Source organism: Bos indicus, chromosome 18 (genome assembly GCF_029378745.1).
Source record: "Bos indicus isolate NIAB-ARS_2022 breed Sahiwal x Tharparkar chromosome 18, NIAB-ARS_B.indTharparkar_mat_pri_1.0, whole genome shotgun sequence".
Classification (NCBI taxonomy): domain Eukaryota; kingdom Metazoa; phylum Chordata; class Mammalia; order Artiodactyla; family Bovidae; genus Bos; species Bos indicus.
This window is the reverse complement of record NC_091777.1, coordinates 41,377,123-41,398,237: the sequence shown is the minus strand read 5'-3', so window position 1 is coordinate 41,398,237 and position 21,115 is coordinate 41,377,123. Positions and strand designations below refer to the sequence as shown.

Below are 21,115 nucleotides of genomic sequence, written 5' to 3'. Positions count from 1 at the left end.
TCAGACACAGGTTTCCTTCAAGACTGGGCCAAGCCACAGGACCACGTGCTGAGTGGCAGGGAAACGGGCCACGGGTGGTGCTTGGAAGGGCTGCGTAGCTTTAGGCAGCCATCCCACCAGCTCCCCAGCTCTGGTTCCCACTGCCAGCTGGCGGGCAGCAACTCTGCAGGATGTCATGTGAGAGGCAATGAAGTCAACCTTGCGGGGCTTTGTGACCCCATTCTGAGACCTTCTGAGCATGTCTTGACATCACATAGTCATGCCGTCCAGGAGACCTGGGACCCATGCTGGATCCCAGAGACCTTTGAATCTGGAAGCATCTCCAAAGCCCAGCCTCTGTCCACAGAAACAAAGGAGTAGCTGGGAGAACTTCCACCCAGCACAAAGGTCCTCAACCCAGAGAGGGCAGCCTGGTTCCCCAAAAGTCACAGGCAGGATCCCTTCAACAAACTGTAAATCAGTGTTCCTTACCAGGCGAGTCTGAAAGCAACGGAGCTCCCTCGTGGCTGGTGGATATTCTTAAAGCCGTGGTGGTCAGGAACTGCAAAGATAAGACCTGTTAGAAATTCTCAGCATTGGACACATCGACTCCAATAAGACACGTAAACAACATTCAGCCATGGTAACAATTAGACACTCAACTAGCGTCTAGAAACATTTAATAGCCCCCACTGCCCCAATTCATTGAGCAGTTTTTAAATTGGGAACTATATGACCTTTGCTGCAATAAACCAGATTTGCTCAGCTTCTTTTAATGGGAAATTGCCACCTGCAAAAAGAGAAGGGAGTGGGGCATCTAGCCATTTCTTCTCTAGGTGGGATGGAAGAAGAAATGAGAGCAAATAAGGGCGGTCTCGCTCTCTCTCCCCCTCTCTCTCTGTCACATAGTCTTCCCAGGTGGCACCAGTGGTAAAGAACCCAGCTGCCAGTGCAGGAGACTTAAGAGATGCAGGTTCAATCCCTGAGTAGGGAAGATCCCCTGGAGGAGGGCATGGCAACCAACTCCAGTATACTTGCCTGGAGAATTCCATGGACAGAGAATTCTGTGGGCTTCAGTCTGTGGGGTCGTAAAGAGTAGGACACGACTGAGCAACTAACACACACACACACACACACACACACACGTGTGTATATATATATATACGTGTGTGTGTGTATATTATATCCCTCCTTCCCCTCCTTCCTCTCTCTTTGGAATTCTAAAAGTGAGGAACTGAGAAGGTACTCAAGGGTTCTTTTTCTCTCACTAATTTAAGGAGGTCCCTACAGCAGACCACACACAATTTCACCCAAATTTCAATTGACTACTCCTATTCAGTGGCCAGGGCAGCTCTCAACAGGTCCAGACCAAGAACCGACAACTGGACCAGGGGTCAGGGGTATTGTGTGACATCAAAGTCCTCTCTCCTTTCCTCTCAAGACCAGGAAATCAGCAGGATGGGATCACGGCCCAGAGGGAAAGCCGAGATGCTCGTCACAGTGGCTCAAGAGCCATCAGTTGGGGTGATCGAGGCCAAGCCCTAATCTGTGATCTCCAGCTCAGGGCCAGTGCAGTGAAGAAGCTAATTTGCTTTGCCATGTTACAGAAGAGACTACAGGGCAAGCAAGTGCTCTCTCTTGATAAACTGTACATTCTGATATTGCAGAAGTAGACTTCTAGTAGAAAGTCAAGGATGTGTCTGTAAATGAACCAGAAGATGCATTCGGAGAGCAGGCAGTGGCAGTCCCAGCTCAAGGTATTTGAACATCAAACCACTGACTTGCAACACTCCATCCAATTCCAAGACTGATTTCTGGCAACCAAAAAGGTGTTTGCTGAGTACATGCTAGAAGTGTTTTCTCAAAGTGTAACAGGGACACTGCTGTTTGTAAACGAATTTCTACCTGCCTATCTTGAGACAGAAAGCAAGTCGACATCTCAACCATCTGCATGAAGTTACAAGACTCTCTTACAAGACTCTCTCTGTCCTTGATCAGATTATCTTCTGCATTTTGTGTTTTCTGTATCACTCAACACTCAAATCTAGGCAGTGTAATACAAACACTCGAGCTATGCTTTACCAGGTTCTACCGGAGCCAGGAAGAACAGGCCTATGGCATCCAATTAAAGCTACAAAGACACTTTGCGCACAAGGCTCCTGACATTTAGGGAGGAGATTGCAGGAGGTGGAGGTCAGACTCAGATGTTATATACAAGTTCGTGGCTTACAAAATTCAAGGACTATTCTCCAGGGGCTGTTCACTTAGAAGCTTCGTAAGTTCCAGGGACAGGAGAACACGGGACACTTCTGGGGAAGTCCCAGCTCTGCACGTCCTCTGGCTTCACACCCCTGATGAGACCGCCAGCTGCTGCAATCTGCCCAGGGTCAGAGTCACCCGAGGCCCCAGCATGAGCCCTGTGCCCTGATTGGGGCTGCACCCTCGTTGGGGCTGTGCCCTCTTCAGGGCTGTCCCAGATGGGTAGGGGGTTATCCAAAGGTGGCCGCCTGTCTAGGAAGCTTAGCCTAACAAGCTTCCTGCTGGAAGAGGAACCTCAGGAAGGGAAATCGAGTTAGTGCCATTTGTGCCTTGGCGAGCCAGTCTAAACAGGAGGGGCTCCTGGTGTCTGATGTCATTATAGTCACTGCAAGTCGGGCAAAGGTGACCACATCAGACACTGATGCTTTAATTCAGGATGGGGAGGAAGGACAATACCAGTGCAGTAATTCTGTCTTCCGCAATGAAAGAAACAGCTCTTTGGGTACAAGTAAGTAACTCGCATTGAGAGATAATGTAGTAACCTCATCCCTGACATGAGTCTCCCCTCATCCCTGCCTCCCACAGGGACCCCACACTGAGGAGCCAGGCAGGGGGACACCCAGGAGACATGGCCCACAAGCCCAGTTGGGTGTAGGTACCACCAGATCAGAGGAGGGGTGGAAGGGGGCAGGTAATCAAGGCAGCAAAAAGCGTGGCACGGCATGAGTCAAGGGGGCTGGGGAGCAGCCACCTCGTCAAAAACGCCTGAAATCCGCCAAATTGATCCCCCTGCCACCCCTGTAAGATGCAGGTAAGACACACACCAGCCCAGAGGAGCCAATGAATTTAGGAGACCTGTTCACTCAGTGGCTCAGACCTTCTGTGTGCCAAGCCCTGGGGCAGGCCAGGGGCAAGCAGATCTGCCATGGGATCCAGGAATGCCCCACTATGCGAAGAGTCTGGTGGGACAGGGACCCGAGAGGCGGCCATAGTGGGAACCAGGGAGGGAGGGCATATGACGTGAGCCCTCCAGCAGGCAGGGCCTCGAGGGAGACAGGGACGGAGGTAAGGGGAGCACAAAGGTCCAGAGATCCTGCCATGGGGCTTGAGCAAGAAGTGCAGGGTGACTGCAACTTGGAGAAGCAGGAGAGAGAAAGCAAGGAGGCGGCGGGGAGGGAGGGAGGGATCACTTAGAGCCTGAGACACGTCTAAGGCCTCACTGAGGAAGGGGAGGAGAGCAGAGGGGATGGAAAGCCCTAGAGAGGGATTTTGAAGGGAAGCAGGGTGGACAGGAAGACGTGGGAGACACAGAAAGAAAAAACAGTGAGAGGCGGTCCAGGCAGCTCTGGTGTGTCCTGGCACACAGTGGGCCCACAGTGTGGCATCCCCATGAATCTGCTGGGCCCCCACTAGGGGACAGGGGAGCCCCTTCCTCCTGAGTTCTCCCAGGAGAGACACGGCAGCTCTGAGCGGAGCCAGGAAACCTTCACAGGGCAGGAGCCCAGCCTCTCATCCTCAGACACAAGGGCGAGTCAGGAGATGAGCAGACATGCCACACACGCCCCCCTCACCGGGGCCTCTGTAACCAGCCCCAAGCTGAACACAAAAGCTCCTTCCTCTAGGCAAACATGGTGCCTTTCCGTGCTCGTTACACACCTATCCACCGCTCTGCACCATGACAACTGGAAGGTCAGACGAGTGACACCGAGAGCTGCCATTTCCTGAGGGCCTGGTACCAGGCACCACACTGAGGCCAGCTCCCCACAGAATAAGGGGAAAGGGCTGCGCCCATCCACCTCCCACTCCTGCCCTCTGGCAGAGGGCTCAGAGCGCAGTAAACATCACGTAGAGGGGAAGAAGGGAGAAAGCGAGGGAGGGAAGTAAAGAGAAAAGGGAAGGATGGAGGGAGCAGGGGGAGATGGAGGGACAATAAGATAGATGGGGGATGAGACGGATGGAAGAAAGGAAGGGAGGGAGGAGACGGTGTAGAGACGCATGGAAGGAAAGAAGGAAGGGCTGGCTCACCTCACCCCTCCCCTGGTCCATGCTCTACTCCAGATGCTGGCCCAGCGCTGGCCCGGCAGGAGGCAGAGTGTATTCCCGGAGATGCCCCTCCCCAGGGGTCGCTTGGAGTTCCAGCAGAAGGAGCAGGGCTGTCTGCTGTGGAGTCTGGGCTGTCTGGGGCAGATGGGAGCTGGATAAACTGCTTTCCTCCCAGACAAGAGTTAGGAAAGAAGGATTCGGAGACAGAGCAGCCGAACTCCTTCAGCCCTTGTCTGGAGAAGGATGCGGCTAACAGGAGATACATTCGGAGCTGTCTAAACATCTCACCCCAGCATCCGGGGCCAAGGCCTCTGAGCCTGCTCTCCTGGGCCATGGGCTCTGCCCCGTCGGAGGGGCACACAGAGGGGCGCTCAAGCCGCTTTTCCAGGGGATGCCACCTGGGGCTACATCGCCCCTTCCGGGCGTCTGGGTGCCTTTCCCAACTCAGTGCTTAATATTCTCCAGGCCCACTATGCACAAGGATCCTGCCAAAACACAGTGGACTTGAGACTTCCACTCCAAAGCACTGAGAGATTCTTGATTTCTTTCTCCGAGACTCAGAGGGATGGACACAGCCCCAGGGACAGCCCTCATCCTCTCTAGTTCTCAACAGAAGAGGCTTCCTGGTGAGGAACGCAACCTGGGAGACAGCCTGAGGGACTGAGCCCCTCATTCAGCCCTCACTCATCAAGTGGCTCCCGTGTGCCTAGCTGGCTTCTAACTTCCAGGGACCCCGCGTCAGCAATATTTCTGCTTGTGCAAAGTGTACGTCTTAGTGAGTAATAACAAATAAAAGTAACATATAATATGAACGAATAATAAGCTCTAAGATGAAAAAGAATCTAGGAAAATAATGGACAGACTCATCACTAGACAAGGACGAGACCTCACTAAAAAGTGACCTTGACAAGAGATGAGAAAAAAGTAAGGGAGTGAGCCCTGTGAACAGCTGGGGAGAACTTCAGAAGCAGAGCAAACAGTGAGTGCAAAGGCCCTGCTGAAGGACGGAGCTGGCGTGTTCAGGAACAGCAAGAAGCTATGGAGCCAAAAGGCAAGGACAGTGAGCAGAAAAATGAGATGGGGTGGGCTATTTAGGATCCACATACCTCAACAGACACAGTAAGAAACATGGGTTTTATTCTGAGCCATTGGTGGGTTTTGAGTGAGGGAATAGCATGATCTGATTTACCCTGGACTGGCTGCAGTGGGGAGAACAGGCAAGAGGGGATGAGAGTGGAGGCAGAGAGACCGCTGAGGAGGCTTCAGCAGTTGTCCAGGGGAGAGGGGAGGCTGACCTGACCTGGGCTGAGAGCAAGAGTGATGGGGAGAAGGAAGCAGATTCAGGATGCCTTTTGTAAGGAGCCATGAGACTTGCTGAGTAGGACGCCAGGTGTAAGGGTCGCCCAGACTCACCCCGCGCTCATCCTGGCCCCAGAAGCTGGTGGCACAAGGTGCCACTCCCTCATCAACCGGCGGCTCCGATTCTTTGAGATCTGGGGCCTTACTGACCCTGTAGGGACAGCCCCTCCCAGCAGGAGCCAGTTCCCAGAGATAGCAAATGACTCCCCTGGGAGCACATCTTCCATCTGAATTCAGAGCCCATGCCCCAAACACCTTCCATATCAGGCTCTCATACTCTGGACCATTGTCCACCGGCTCTGGTCACCCAGGTACCAGACAACTGGAGACAGAGACAACTCTGAGCCCTGGAGCCTGCTACAATTATCTGAGTAGCCAATCCTAGGGCTTCCTTGATAGCTCAGCTGATAAAGCATCTTCCTGCAATGCAGGAGACCCCAGCTCCTGGGTTCGAGAAGTTCCCCTGGAGAAGGAATAGGCTACACACCTGTATTCTTGGGCTTCCCTGATGGCTCGGATAGTAAAGAATATGCCTGCAATGCAGGAGACCTGGGTTCGGATCCCTAGGTTGGAAAGATCCCCTGGAGGAAGGCATGGCAACCCACTCCAGTATTCTTGCCTGGAGAATCTCCAAGGACAGAGGAGCCTGATGGGCTCCTCTAGGATCACAAAGAGTCGGACACAACTGAGTGACTGAGCACAGCACAGCGCAGCCAATCCTAAGTCTACTTCTCCTGCTTGCTGTGCTTTTCTCTCAAAAACCTACAATAAAGGCTCTTGCCCATGTTTTCACCTCTTCTGTTTGCTGACTAACCCTGGTGCTCCCCGTGCAGCCCTGCATGGCATGGTGTGCCCCCTCTCCTTAAGAACTGTGAGTAACAAATGATCTTTTCAAAGGCAGAGTGCCCTGGTCTGTTGGTCTCCCCACACACTTGCTCTCGGGGTCATCTTGGAGCCACCACCCTCTCCTAACTTCTGCCAGAACAGGTGTTTGGGGAGCTGTTATTCTGCAGCCTCAAAGTGTCTCACAGCAGAGAAGGAACACTTGGAACTCAGGCAGCTCTTTCCTAAACCCCATCAGCAACACCCCCCCACAAGGGGTCCCACTCCTGACCCACCGCAGTTGCAGTCAGGCTTCCAAATATAGGGCTGGCACCTGTGTGAGTGTGTGAGTGTGTGCGCACGTCTGTGTGTGTTTGCGCACATACATATGGGGGGGTGGGTGGCAGCTGCCACCCTGACGCAGAGCCCAGCATCACAGGACATGAATGAAATATTATAACACGGAGTGCGTTGGGCTGCCCAGACATGCTTCCAAAGGAAGCCTCTTCTTTCATTTTAAAACAAAGGTAACTTTGATGAAGAAGCTATTTGATACCTGTTCGATCTAAATGCTTTCAGGATACACAGACATCAGACGCTCACAGGAACCTGAGAGCCCGCGATATCAGCCTGGGCGCTGGGATGATAAAAGAGGAGTGGAGAGGCTTCTTCCCGTCAGCTTGCGACCCGGTGCATGTATTTTTACATGCTTTAGCATGAAAAAAAGCCAAGATGCTCAGAGCCAATCAAATTACTTCTCTGTCTCTTTAATAAACAAATCCATGTGCACATTAACAGTGTTGAAAATTCAATTTAAACTCTTTGTCTGTTGCTGCTTACTCTAAAGATGGTCTTTCTTAAACAACAGAACACCAAGGAGTCGTTAGTGCTCTCTCTTCATTACTTCAAAAAACCAATCATTAGACACCAGAGTATATACGTAATTAGAAAATCACTTCCTTTGCAATCCAAGCTAAGTAGTTTACATACTGTAATTACAGGGACAAAATCAATTTTTAATCATTTCCCTGATTGGGCTCATCAGCTCTGTGGGAACATTGTAACCTGCTTGTTGTGCAAAAGCAACATCTGGGCTAAAACAATTACCCTTTGTTTGCTACAATATTCCTTAAATCTTTTTGCTTGCATAAAAAAATGAAAACATGAAGACAAGATATTTGGATGTCTTTTTGTCCTTGATCAACATATATCCGAAAGTTCTCCTCGTGACGTGAGTTTAATGTTCCCCGGAATTTACGGTTTAACAGTACACATCCAAGGAATGTATTTTTTCAGTGAGATAAAAGTATCTGATTGTTTTAAAGATCCATTCAGCTGCCTAATTGTTCCATAGCTAACACATGGTATTCAAACAACCCACACATTTCAAAAGCTCATCTGGGCAATCATGGGCAACTATTATTGCGATGGTTTACACTTTTCTAATACAAATGAATGGATTTTATCAAAATTTAAAAAAAAAAACTAAAAAGCTGAGTATGTGTGAAAAATAGTTGGTATGAATTGGCAAGGCGAGGCTAAGCATTTTGTTCTCTTAATAGGAAATGACCTCATTTACACTGGAGTAATAATTAGTACTGCTTCACTGACAGTTAAGAAAAAAAAACTTTCCCAGTATAATAAGGCAGCATCTCCTTTGTTAGGAGATCTACATTGATTATTAACCCTTGCCAAGAAATTCCAAGTTTAACTCTACGTTCCACTGGGCTCATACTTGCTGGCAAAAGATAAAAATAGCTGTTTTGGAAACCGTCGCCTCTCTCCCAGATTTCCAAAGTTTTGCATCTGAGCTTTTAAGTGACAATCTGTAACACTTGGTGTCCCCTTTGAAGGAACATGGAAAGCCCCTCCACCCCACCCCGCAGCCACAAGAGCCCCCGTCGGGCCCTGCACTCCCCCGGTGGCCCTGGTCCTCCCCATCCTTTTGAAGTTTATTGGCTTTGATTTTTGCTTGCAAGTCCCCCAACCTACAATTAATTCATAGTCAAAACAACGCTGAGAAGGAGAAAAGGAGAGAGGGAAAGTGAAAGGAGAAGGAAGAGATGCTTGCTAGTGAATCAGTCCAAGCTGACAGTGCAGAAAGGAGATAGGAGTGCATGAGCCCTTAAAAAAATATATTAATAGTCCAGGAAATATCCAGAATATATTCACACACACACCACCACTTCTAAAGGGACTTACTTGTTCATTGACCAAATCATTCCTGAACTCATAAGAGTGACCACGGACGTTTATTGAGCACTTACCATGTGCCAACCAGAATCCCTCATGATAGTACTGACCCTCACGACAACCCGGTGAGCTGGGTATACCATGACCATGTTCATTTACTGATGGGAAATTGAGGCACTAGCCACAAAGTAACAAGTCCAAGGTTAAGAGCTCTTAAGATGGGGGAGCCACCCTACCCCACTGTCTCCCAGTACCGGACAACATCTCTCTCCCCACCCCATAGCCTTGGAGAGCCCCATCTCCAAAGCAGCCAAGCTTGCCTGGTGTCCGCTAGTCGGAAACATCCCATGGCCCCACGCGTCCTTAGGAGCACACACAAGCCTTGGCATCATTCTGCACATGTTCCTAATCTTTATCCCAAAGTGGGAGATTCCAATCCAGGATAAGGCAGAGGAGAACCCGCCCTGTAAGCCAGTGTGCTCAGGGCAGGAGGCACAGACTACATGCAAACGCTTCCCACAAGGCTCAAGATCTGAGTCACTGGATATGGTGCCAAGCTGCCATGCTGGTGGCATCCCAGAGCCTAAACCAGGCAGGACGGGCAGCCCAGCTCTTCCTGGAGGCTGTTTCCTCTGAGAGCCAGCCTGACAGCATCTCCCCAGTGTCTTTGCCCAGCTTGCCCCACGTCTCAGCCTATCCCTGGGAAGGCAGCTCCCACATCAGTTCAAGACTCTACAGGACAGCAACTTTGAGCCAGCTGTGACCCCCAGAGCATGAGGAATGCAAAGAGGGAGAAAAGTCTCCCACATTGTAAATGCTTTCTAGTTTACTGTATTACCACCTGAATTAAAAACATTCATCCCTGTAGAGGAGACGTCATGTCATCATCAGATCACAAGGTATCTATGATGCAGCTTATCTTGAAGAAGAAATGTGAAAAACTGGAAACCACAAAGCGCTTTTTTCCCTTTATACTTACTGCAGGTAATGTTGCTGCTCAGGTACTCTGTACTCTGTTTGGCAAATAGTGCTCGAATATTCAGCCATCACACAGAGCCGCGCTGTCCAGCTCGGCAGTCACTGACCACAAGTGCCTACCAAGCGCGTGAAAAACTGCGTCAGCCCCAAGTGAGGTGTGCTGTAAGCCTAAAACACACAACATGTTTGGAAAGATGTCAAATATCTCTTGTATATTCTTTACACTTTTTTACATGTCAAAGTGATAATATTTTGGATACACTGAATTAAATAAAACTTAGTCTTAAAACCAATTTCACCTCTCGTTTCTTTACCATTTTAATGTGCCCATTAGAAAAATGTTTTCGTTTTGTTTCTATTTTATTTATTTTTTAATTGAAGTGTAGCTGATTTACAATGTGTTAATTTCTGCTGTATGGCAAAGTGATTCAATTATATACACATATACATATATATGTGTATATATATTCTTTTAAATATTCTTTTCCATTATAAATATAAATTTGTATATGGAACTACATGAGCAGCTTCTATTATATTTATACTGTACAGTGCCAATTTCAACCTGTGCAAAAACTTGACAGCTGAATTTAGCCATCATAAAAATTCATTTGTTTTCCGAAGAAGGTTTTAGAGAAAATGTAGTATTATCAACATCACTTGAAATTTTGGTTCCATAGATATTCTCTGAGTCAAAATGAAAGTTACACAATTTCTAACTGAAACATTGTAAGGTCTCCTGTACAGCTGTTGCTTTTTTCAGTTCATTTACTTTTAGTTTTATAAAACTGGTTATTTAAGTAATAGTGCTCCCTTCCAGAACATTTGGAACATACAAGATATTACAAAGAAAAAAATAACATAATTCTATCAGCTGGTGTGATTGTTGTTGATATTCTGGTGTACTTCTTTCTATTCTTTTCCACACACGCATGTGTGTGTGCGTGTGTGAGTCCATGACCATAACTGAAGACACACTGCATGTGTATTTTTGATTTCACATGTCCTAAAACCTCAGGTCCTAACTGTAAGAAGAACTCTGTTTGGCCCTATGAGAATATAGACTATTGGCTGAGGTGGCTGAGTTTCCACAGGTGTTACAAAAGGAAAACATTAAGAGACAAGCCATACACTGGGAGAAAACCTTAGCTAAAGACATATCTGATAAGGACTGGTATCCAAAATATACAAAGAACTCTTTAAACTCAACAATTAAAAAATAAAAAGAGCCCACTTAAAAATGGGCAAAAATCTGGATGCCTCATCACAGAAGACCTACAGATGCAAATAAGCACCTCAGATGCTAGACATGACATGGCCTTAAGGAAATGCAAATTAAAACAATAATGAGATACCATTACTTATCAGAATGACTAGAACCCCAAACTATGATACCACCAAATGCAAAGCTAGAGAACAAGAATTCTCAGTCACTGCCTGTAGCAAGGCAAAATGGTGCAACCACTTGGAAAGACGGTTGGGCAGTTCCTTACAAAGTTAAACACAACCTTCGCATATAACTCAGCGGTCAAGTTCCTTGGTATTAACAATTACCCGGAAGAGTTGAAAATTCACATCCACACAAAAACCTGCCCACAGATGTTTATAGCAGCTTTATTCATGGTTGCCCAAATGCATAAGCAACCAAGACGTCTCTCAGTAAGAGAATCTGTAGTACACCCAGACAATGGAATAGTATTTAGTCATAAAATGAATTAGCAGAACCATAAAGACATATTACTAAGGGAATGAAGCTAGTCTTATAAGTCTACGTACTGTATGATCCTAACCCTACAGCTTTCTAGAAAAGGCAAAACAAAGGAGACAGGGAAAGTACCAGTGGCTGTCAGGGTTTGGCGAGGGAACGATGACCAGATGAAGCACAGGAGATTTTAGGGCAGTGGAATTATTCTATATGAAACTCTAATAGTGGATACATTTGTCCAAACCCATAGAATGTACAGCATGAAAAGTGATCCCTTTAATATAAACTATGGGCTTTTGTTAATAATAATGTATCAATGTTGGCTCATCAACCATAACAAATGCAACACACTAAACCAATAGGAGAAAATGTGGGGATGGGGTCTTATGGGGACTGTACTTTGTGCTCAATTTCCCTGTATACCTAAAATTTCTTTAAGAAACAAAGTCTATTAATTAAAAAAAAAAATTTTAAGGAAAAGAAAAAGTACAGCTCTGATGAAGCCTTTCCTGGCTGGAGGATTTCCACGCTGCAAATCTGGAGACCTCTCCAGTGCTCAGAGATTTCGGATCCTTCAGAAACCTTCTGGCCACCACTTCTCTGAGGAGCTGATGTCCAAAAATTTCCCACAGAGGCTGCTCGGGCAGGCCTTCGAGAAGAGCCCCGGGCACTCGGCACAGATCCCGCTGACTGGCCCGTTTGTATTTCTGTGCAGGGTGCTGAGGTTTTCTTGCTGGCTCACCTCACAAAACAAGCTGACTTGTGCCTCTAGCGCCGAGCAGGCCAGCCAGCCTGCACCCCTCTCAGGGTCCGTCTCCTGGACAGCAAGGGGAGACAGCTGCTCGGACTATGTCTACGCCTCAACAGGGCAGGCCCCCAAAGCCCCATCCTTGCTCCTTCATCTCCAAGACAGAAACTTGAATGAATGCCTCAGAAAGTAAGGATGAGGAGCCAGACAGAGGTTCAGAGTGGGCATGCGCCACCTCCCCAGTTGGAAGCCAGCAGCAATGCAGAGAGTGATTCAAAAATTACAACAGAATGGTGGCTCCTTCTTCATTTCTCTATCTGGGCATAGGATGCCATCAAACTGCTGCCACTCTACTGAACTGTCACCTCTCAATCCATATTACCTTTAGCTCCAGCTACTGGTTATTCTGGAGAAGGCCCATGAACATTCAAGGGCAGACCAATTTGGAGGCCACATAAAGTATTTCACACTGTTTTCCTGTGATTTTATAGTAACAAGAAGAAACAGTAACAGCCAAAGCCATGGGTCCCTTAAGTATCCTGTAAACTATAGCAAAAAAAGGCAAAGATAACTGATGAAAAATAGCAGGAAAGGTCCCCAGGAGCCTGACCCTGAGGGCAGAGCCCACTGCAGTGGCACCAGCACAGGGGGACAGAGACACCCCAAGAAAATCTAGTCCTTCCTAGGCTGGCTCATCAAGAGACCAGTGAAAGGCTCCCTTGCTTGTCTCCTGTTAAAGTTCCTAATCCAGAATCCAGAAAATTCAAACATAATAATTCTAAGAAAAGGAAAAAAAATACATCCTTTCCTTCTCATCTTCCAAGCCTTTCCCTTTTGGTAAAGATTTTATAAACATTCTTAGAAAGAGTATATTCTCTCTCCTCTGCCCACAGGTAACAAGGAATGGCAGATGTTTCAGAAACAGCACATTATAAAAAAAAAAAAAATCCAATGTCACTAAAACCAGAATGGAAAATGTTTTATACATTAACAAACATTGTAATGAATTTGCACAACCTTAACCGACTGTATACCCAGCATAATGAAATGGTCTCCATCTTTTCAAATAAAAAATTACGTATGCTAGCGCATCGCTTTAGAAAAGCATTGTTCTTTAAAAAAAAAAAAAAAAGAAAGAAACCTGCATTTTTCCCAGCTACCATGTAATTTGTGAGATGCATTTTTAAATGATCTGCAACAGCAGCGGCTTCATCAGTCAGATGATACCGATAGATAATTCACCAAACCGTCACATGATCTTCCATCACTCTAAAAGACGCGAATATATTGCCACAAGCTTTGGGAGTAATGGGTGCACCTGTTTACGATGTCACCTCTGTTTGCTAATTGTCTCCTTGAGCTACATTTTACTTCTAATGCATTTATTTTTGACAGGCAGTGTCTATTTAGAAATCACATTACTTCAAGTGCAATTGTTCTTTTGTCTATCAAGTAAATGAAGTGTTGTTATACAGATTTCAGGTTCTGATTAGTAAAGTATCAGAGCCCCAAAAAGGTCAATCAGTTATTTACCTGAGGTAATAGAAGGATGACAGACATCTCAAACATACTCCAGCTCATGCTATAGGCCATTTTATTATAATTACTCAGTTTGGTCTAACTTAAATACATATTCCTAGGGTTAACAGTTAAAAAGACACAGAGCACGTGTCCAGAGACTGCATCGACTCAGAATGTAGGCAGGTGGGTCTTGTGTTTGCACAACCAAGTCTCACCCTTTCAAATAAGTGGCCCTGGAAACATCAATAATTGTGGCCAAACAAGCATGTGGGTGCCTGCATGCCCCTATCTGTTGGCTTGGACAAATTCCCCCATTAATACAGGTATTTCCAAATAATTTTTCACAGCATTTTACTCTTCAGGTCTGATTTGATGAGTGAGTTCAGATCAATATGAAGGTAGTTACAACTGAAATAAAAGACTGATAACAACTGTGGAAAGACAAACAGCTGTCTGTGAAAGCTGGAACCAGCCAGAACCAGGACTGCCTTTGACTTCTGCTCTAGAACCCGTGAAGCCAGCTGCCCCCACCGATGGCCACACGAAGGCCATGCCAAAGACACCAAGCATATATGAGGAGAGGCTGGGGACCAACTTAAGCCAGAAACCAGATTCACACAGACATTAGCGAACTCAGGTTAAATAACCAGAAGGTGTTCGTTTTGAAGGAAAACAAAACTGAGCACCAACCTGCTTCCTGGCGCTCAGATCCAAATGTCTAAATCTCAATTACCCTCAAAGTATTCCTATAGCGCGTCCCTCCCCCTGACTTACTGCCTCAAAAGCAACCCAAACCATGAATCATAGAGACAGTTCTATATTTAGGAGTCACTTGTCTCTTAAGTGGATCATCTACAGTTTCTCTTTATTCTTCCTGATCGCTCCATCCATGAATTGTAGGTTTCTCCCTCCCCTGCCTGGGTCCTACCCATCCTCCACGGCTCACACCACTCAATCATCCTTGGTACAGCCTTTAGCTGAGCACCACCAAGCCCCTCACACTCGGTCAGATTTGCCCAAAACATCCCTCTCTGGACACCCACCTTGTTCAGGCCTATGTAAAGGGGCCACCTCAGGTGGGCAGGGGGCCTACAAAGAATTCCAGAGACGACCGTTACTCAACACAGTTGCCAAAAGAAAGAGACACAAAAAGCCACGCTTGCCTTAAGTCACATTCTAAATTGGCTCCCTGGAGCGTTCCCTACCTTGTTCACTAAAGACCGTGTGTGTTTCCTCAGTATTTAGCATACGCTGTGTAACCTGAGCAGGACTTGCATTGTATCACTACGTGTTTTCTCCAAAGTATTTTCCCACCAGGACCACAATTATATGCAAACTACTTGACTTAGAACCATTTGCAAACATGTTTTAAATGTTCACTAGGATTATTCCACCAGTTAAAAGCAAGAAAAGGGGAAGACACGTGAATCCTTCCTGGGGGAGCCCAAGGCCAGTGAGATGGGGGAAACCCTGACATGCAGAACCACAGACTATTTTCAAGGAGCAAAACCTCCAGGACATTTTCTACAGGAGCAACAAGGAATGTCCTCTTCATTCTGCAATTTATTTCAATTCTAAGTACTCTAATCATGGGAAGTACTTTTTGCTTTTTAAATAGCCTGCTTGTTTTTACAGGTCAAGAGCATAAATAAAACAGTCAAGTTGGAAACTTGGAAAGCTCATTTGCAGGAGAAGGAAGTAGTTATAGATCGTCCATTTGTTCAGATACAAGGTGGCTCTCAGGAGGCAGCTCAGGCACGTGTGAAAGCCAGACCCCACTGGCCAGCATGCCCTGGGGATGGAGCTGGGAGGGACGGAAGCCCCCTGTCCTCTCATCTGGGGAGAATCACTCTTGGGAAAAGACAGGGGAGTTGTCGGAAATGTTCAAGGGCTATACTGTAAGATTTTAATACAAACAAACCTCCAAAGCCAAGGGTTAAATAGTCGGAGTGAGAGGCGGACTCCACCACAGGCCACAGAGGCGAGGCCACATGGTGACTGGGTCACCCTGAAACATAAGCACCCTGAATTGCTAACTCTGACATCGACTCATGTCACTACTACAGTAGCTCCTGATGAATTAAATCGTGTGCCTACCAGTTACCATACAGGATCCAAATACTAGCAGATCATTTCTCAAGTGCTGGGGAGCTCAAGAAAATAAGATGCCTGAAGTCAATATATTTAAGATAGTTCATATCTTTACCCAAAAAAAGAAGAAGAGGGATGGAGGAGAAAAACACCATTATCCATTTTTCCATATGAGATATCACATAGGTGTGCCTCCCACCAGTAGCAGGAATCATAACCAAATAAACTGTATTCAATTGCAGACCTCTCTCCCTTTCTCTCTCTTACTTTCTCACACATACACACAAGGCTGATGAAGGAAATGAGACCATGAAAACTCACTACCAATAAACACCAAGGACATGGGAACAGACAGGACTAGAGGAAGGGTCTATCAGAAGAAAAACTTTCTGGGACGACTTCAAGAACTGGCGATGACCTCCTGTGTCTAAAAGAAGACAGTGTCACAGGATGTTTGGGGCTCTCCCTGCAGAAGACCCGACAGGGTGAGCCATGGCCCACCAAAGCAAGTGCCTGAGAGCTGGCAGAGCCCAGCTTCCCACGATGCCAGGCAGAGAACACAAAGAAGGGCATAGCTGGCGGCAGCCTAAGACCACAATAAGCCACAGGACCACATTTTTATTGCTACCTTCACTTCTATTTTTCCTTTCTTCTGCATGTGCTAGAAGAGCCCCCACCCTCCCTTTCTTTTTATCAAACATTCCTAATGTAGTGATAAAATGAGGAAGAATGAAAGCTTATTACAAAACAGGACTTTTATGGCTAGCGTCTATGGAACAGTCACACTGTTACATATATTTTCTCTAAGTAATCAGGAATGTATTGGTATTTTGAAATTATGTATCTCTAATAACACAAAAGTACTTAAGAACAGAAATAGACAGTAATGGAAAATGCAGTCAACTGTTGACAACATATAGAATTTCTGAAAATAATTTGCAGAGAACAGCACAGCAGATGAGTCAAAATTTTCACAAAAATATTTCTTGCCTCCGATAGTCCAATGTAATTCATTTTCTATCTCTGTTCATTAATCATTGTTAAAATTAGTGATCCATTTCTTCCACTCTGCCATCTGCACTCAGCTTCGTAACAAACATGACACCTTCCTGCATAATAAAACCTGACAACCACGAGGACGAATTTCCAAATAGCTTTCTGCATATTTGCACCTCTATAACGGATTCCGTTGTCAGACAAAAGTGGATTATTTAACCAGAGTTCTTTCTTTATCAATTCTGAACACAGATGTGTGTGCGTATGTACGTGTGTGTTAAAATATGATCAAGGAAAAAAACCCATTGATTTTAATTAAAACGAATTTGTCCTGTCTTAAGTAGAAGGTATTTTAAATCCAGGTTGCAACAGCCAATACTGCTCACCAGAAGCATGGAGGGGAGTATCATACTTGATCTATGAAGTTTACGTAAATAATTTGTGGCTTCATCTTGTAAACTTTCCTAATAAAAGTGATCTTGACATTCCAACCTCCTAAAAATTTTTTTTTCATTTTAATATCCTGCTTTATTTTGTTTTTCAGTCTTTGATCACAGAATTTCAAATAAATATTTTTAGGGAAAGACAAAACAATCAAGGAGTAGAGAGATACAGATGAGAACACCAATGAATAATTAAACACATGCCAAGTGTTCCCTTGGGGAAGCCACCACTGGGTCCAAACCACAGGGAGGAATTCTTGGTCCTCCTGGATGGCACGCCATGTGGTGCCAATCAGTCTGACAGTGATGAGGGTGGGCTCAGAACCTTCTCCTTACCCTTTCAAAGAGCAGCCTCTTAGGAAGAACAGCTATAAGCTTCCAAGGAAGCAGTGTCCACTTGAATGGCAGAGCGGACCTGCATCCCCACAGCCAGCCTGGACTGAGGGGGGCGTGATGAGGTGACCCCAGGTCTGTCCAAGGTGAAAAAGTCAACCTGTATCTCTCTTTTTGCCCACTCTCAGCCTGCCTCTTCTCTCCTTGCCCCTTCTTCTGGACATGGAAAATCCCCAAGAAACACATTTCCAAGCAATTCAGTCTCCTCCTGCCTGTATTTCCTGGGACCTGTCCAGCTCCATGCCAGGGTATACAGAGGTGCGCCAACATTGAATCAGCACCCCCAGGGACTCATAGCTTGGTAGGAGAGACAAGCTTTATGCAGATGTCTCCAAACCAGGAGAGAACACTAGATGCCATCACAAAGAGAAAACTTCAAAGGAGCCCTTCATCCTAACCTGCAGTCCGTGGGCTGAAAGAGGACCCAGGAGGTGTTGCAGAAACAAGATGGCATCTGAGCTGACTAAGACGTCAACAAGCAAAGTCAAAGAGGAGTGGGATCCTGGCGACAATGAAGCTGGTGGTGGCTGGCACCCTGGCTTTTGGGGAGGATTTAGGCTGGACCAAGGGGCTGGATGAACAGCATGGACTGGAACAGCCAGCGCCTTGTCTCCAATGGACACACGGTCGTGGGCACAAGGGGGAGACCGAAGGGGTGGCACCCTGAAGGCACAGCCAATAAGTCACATGCAAAACCAATACTGCAGCACGAAGAACACACAGCTCTGTGATGAACTGCACTTTCTTTGAAATCAAGGGAACAGCCATTTAGTGACTGCTAGCCAATGACTCTGTCTCTGTCTCACTCACACACACACACACACACACACGCGTGCGCGCGCACACACACACACACACACACACACGCCTATTGACAGAGCAGAACTTTTTGTTTAATCCCCCTGGTTTATCTTCCTCTGTCCTCACAGCCTGGTGTGGACTTGGAGCGGATCCCCTAACTAAGCCTGATTAGAATGAGAACAGTCAAAAGACAAACTTTGCAAAAATCAAGGTTTAAAATAGAAATAGCAACTGACCCTCAGCTGCACTGCTGCCGGCTGGGACAGTGACAATAGCGACTCTTTTGTTAAACTTTCCTGAGAGACGTGCTCACCAGACTGGGGTGGGTGTGTGTGTCTGTCTGTCTCATGTACGAGAGAGTGGGAGAAAGGTTTTAAAATAGCCGTGGCTCAAAAAAAAAAAAATTAATCGCAAATTACCATTCACCCCTCAGCAGCCAAATGTCTGTTGATTCATTTAACATATACAAAATCCAAAGCCTCCCTATAAATATTTCAGAACTTGAAACCTTCCATTTTGTCCCTGGCCTGGAACAATAACACGCACACATGCACGCATACACACACACACACACACACACACACACACACACACACACACAAAACTATGGGGGTGGGGGCTGGGAAGGGTATGAAACCCCCTCCCCCAGGCATTGTCTCCCAGCCACCCAGCTCCTCCAGCCTGGAGTTCCCTCTTCCCTTCACATGTCTGCATCCTGACACATTCAATTTCAGGTTATCAGCACATCTGAATTATAGAATACTGATGGGGATAGAGGGCAGGCCTCCCTGGGCTGATTAGCACCATTTAAGAAAGCTTTCGCCAGCCGGCTTCATTGGCTGGGAGCGCCACCATGGTGGGTGGCCTTTCTGTATTAGAAGTCAACACAGAGCTGTCTCATTTGAATTAAATATGGACAAAAAGAAAGATCTGATTATGCTTATTCATAGCTAACCTTTCAAGTTCACCAGGCTGCCAAACTTGGAAGTAAAAACTGAAAGTTTCTTTCCTGTGTGTCTAGATTGTTGAGTATTCTTATTTTCTCTAGCAGTTTTTCAGTGAGTCTGAAGTGTGTGTGTGTGTGTGTGTGTTTAAATTTTGGCCTGCTCAGTCTGGGAGCTTCTTTCTACAAAGTTGCCTCAGTAAAGATTCAGGGGAAAGCTTTCAGTTTGGTTACAGACAGACAACAATGGAAAGGCAGGGTCTGATTTTAATCCATAAATACATGAAAACACACACACAAATTTGGCTATAGGAGATTTCTTGCAACAGAATGAGTAGCTGAAAATTTGATTAGCACAAATAAATTTCTGACATGGGACTGAGTGGGGCAGTGATTCAGAAAAGACCTAAATGAACAGAAAACTGGAATCACTGGATTGAGAATAATACCCTCGTTCATGGTAGCATTTACCTTTATATCTTCACTTTCACAGATACGCACACACCCCATTATTTTTAATTCCCCTCCTTCCTGGGTATGGGCAACTCCTCCGACACTGAGTTAATAAAAGAAGCAGGAGTCTCCGGGAGTTCCCGAGGGCCCTGCAGCCGACTCCACGGGTGACGGCCCCCGGGGTGCGGGTGAGCTGGGGGCAGGCACAGGCTGTGGCTCGGTCCTGGGCTGGGACCCAAGAAATGCTATTACTGGAGACGGGCTCTGGCGCTCACTACCCAGCCAGGCTCTGGTCCCATTCAGTTCGCTTTAACAAATGTTCATCGAGCCTCTGCTGGGTGCTGTGCACTGGGTTTCCACAAGGGAAATGTACACTCCCCCAGGGTCCTCCTCAGGACCGTGTCCTGGGTCCTGCCTGCCTGTGGGCCCCTGGGGCCATCACCCTCGCACCTGTCCATACCATGCGGTTCTCTGTCCTCTCTCTGCACATCCACACCTGACAGGGAGCCCTGCCACTCTGACAGGTCATCCCCATGAGGTTGCTCTTGCCCCTTCATCTGGGTGGTCAACTCCTGGAAGGCAGAAACCACCTTTCGGCCTCCTTGGGGTCCTCCCTGGAAAGTCTTAAACACCCAATCAGCCAACCCCAGCCAGCTCCCTGGGTGCAGAGAAGGAGGTGGGGTGTGAGCACAGCAGAGTGGGCAGCCCCCACCCCAAAGGGCGCCCGGTCCCTACCACATCCCCACCTCTGCAGGGAAGTGACCCCTCGGGGCACCTCCAGTCTTCACCAAGCCCCCAGAGTCCCTCTGAGTACCCCGCAACCAAGGGCCCTGAAAATGCCACAAGGAGATGTCCAGCCCCTGGCCGCTCTGCTGCTCCAAGCCTGTGACCACCACGCAGCCCTCCTCCTACCCCAGGGCAGCAGAGTGGTGCTGGCAAAGGAACACAGGGGGTCCTTTTACTCATTCTCATAGTCCCCCAACACACAACCTTGAAATACTAAAAGCAAAACGCAGCTCGGGGCAAAGCACTAGGAAGGATGCTCCTACGGCCTCCAAGTCAACACCAGCCCCATCCTTTGACTGCATGTCACCCTGAGTTACTTAGTACACGAGTTCCTTTCCTCTTGATCCCTCAGGAACCCTCAAGGGACAGTTGGGTAACAGTCTTTTTCCCTCTGGGCCTCAAGGACCCATGTTCTGGGCGGCCGTAGAGGGAGGGAGGGAAGCCCCAAGCTTAGCCCACCCCCACGGGGGTCCCTCTACTGAGGAAGGGGCACTGGGCTCAGGGTTCTTCCTTGCCTTTTATGAGTTGGTGAAGTCTTCCTTTCATGAAACACCATCGTCACCATCTAAACCTAACCCACGTCTCTAAAAGGGGTAAACTCG

General features: G+C 47.1%; 1 protein-coding gene across 7 annotated transcripts in view; it reads right to left on the bottom strand.

Annotated features, from left to right (window-relative positions):
* The window catches only part of ZNF536 (zinc finger protein 536), a 449,550-nt gene that overhangs the window by 395,468 nt on the left and 32,967 nt on the right, over nucleotides 1–21,115 (bottom strand). For 4 of the 7 annotated variants that reach the window (XM_070770887.1, XM_070770893.1, XM_070770892.1 and 1 more), the window contains exons 2-3: nucleotides 9,635–9,801; nucleotides 472–541 (exon numbers count right to left, since the gene is read on the bottom strand). The gene's annotated coding sequence lies outside the window, so the exon portion shown is untranslated. The remainder of the gene's footprint in view (nucleotides 1–471; nucleotides 542–9,634; nucleotides 9,802–21,115) is intronic. The other 3 variants (XM_070770889.1, XM_070770888.1, XM_070770890.1) reach the window with 1 other exon arrangement.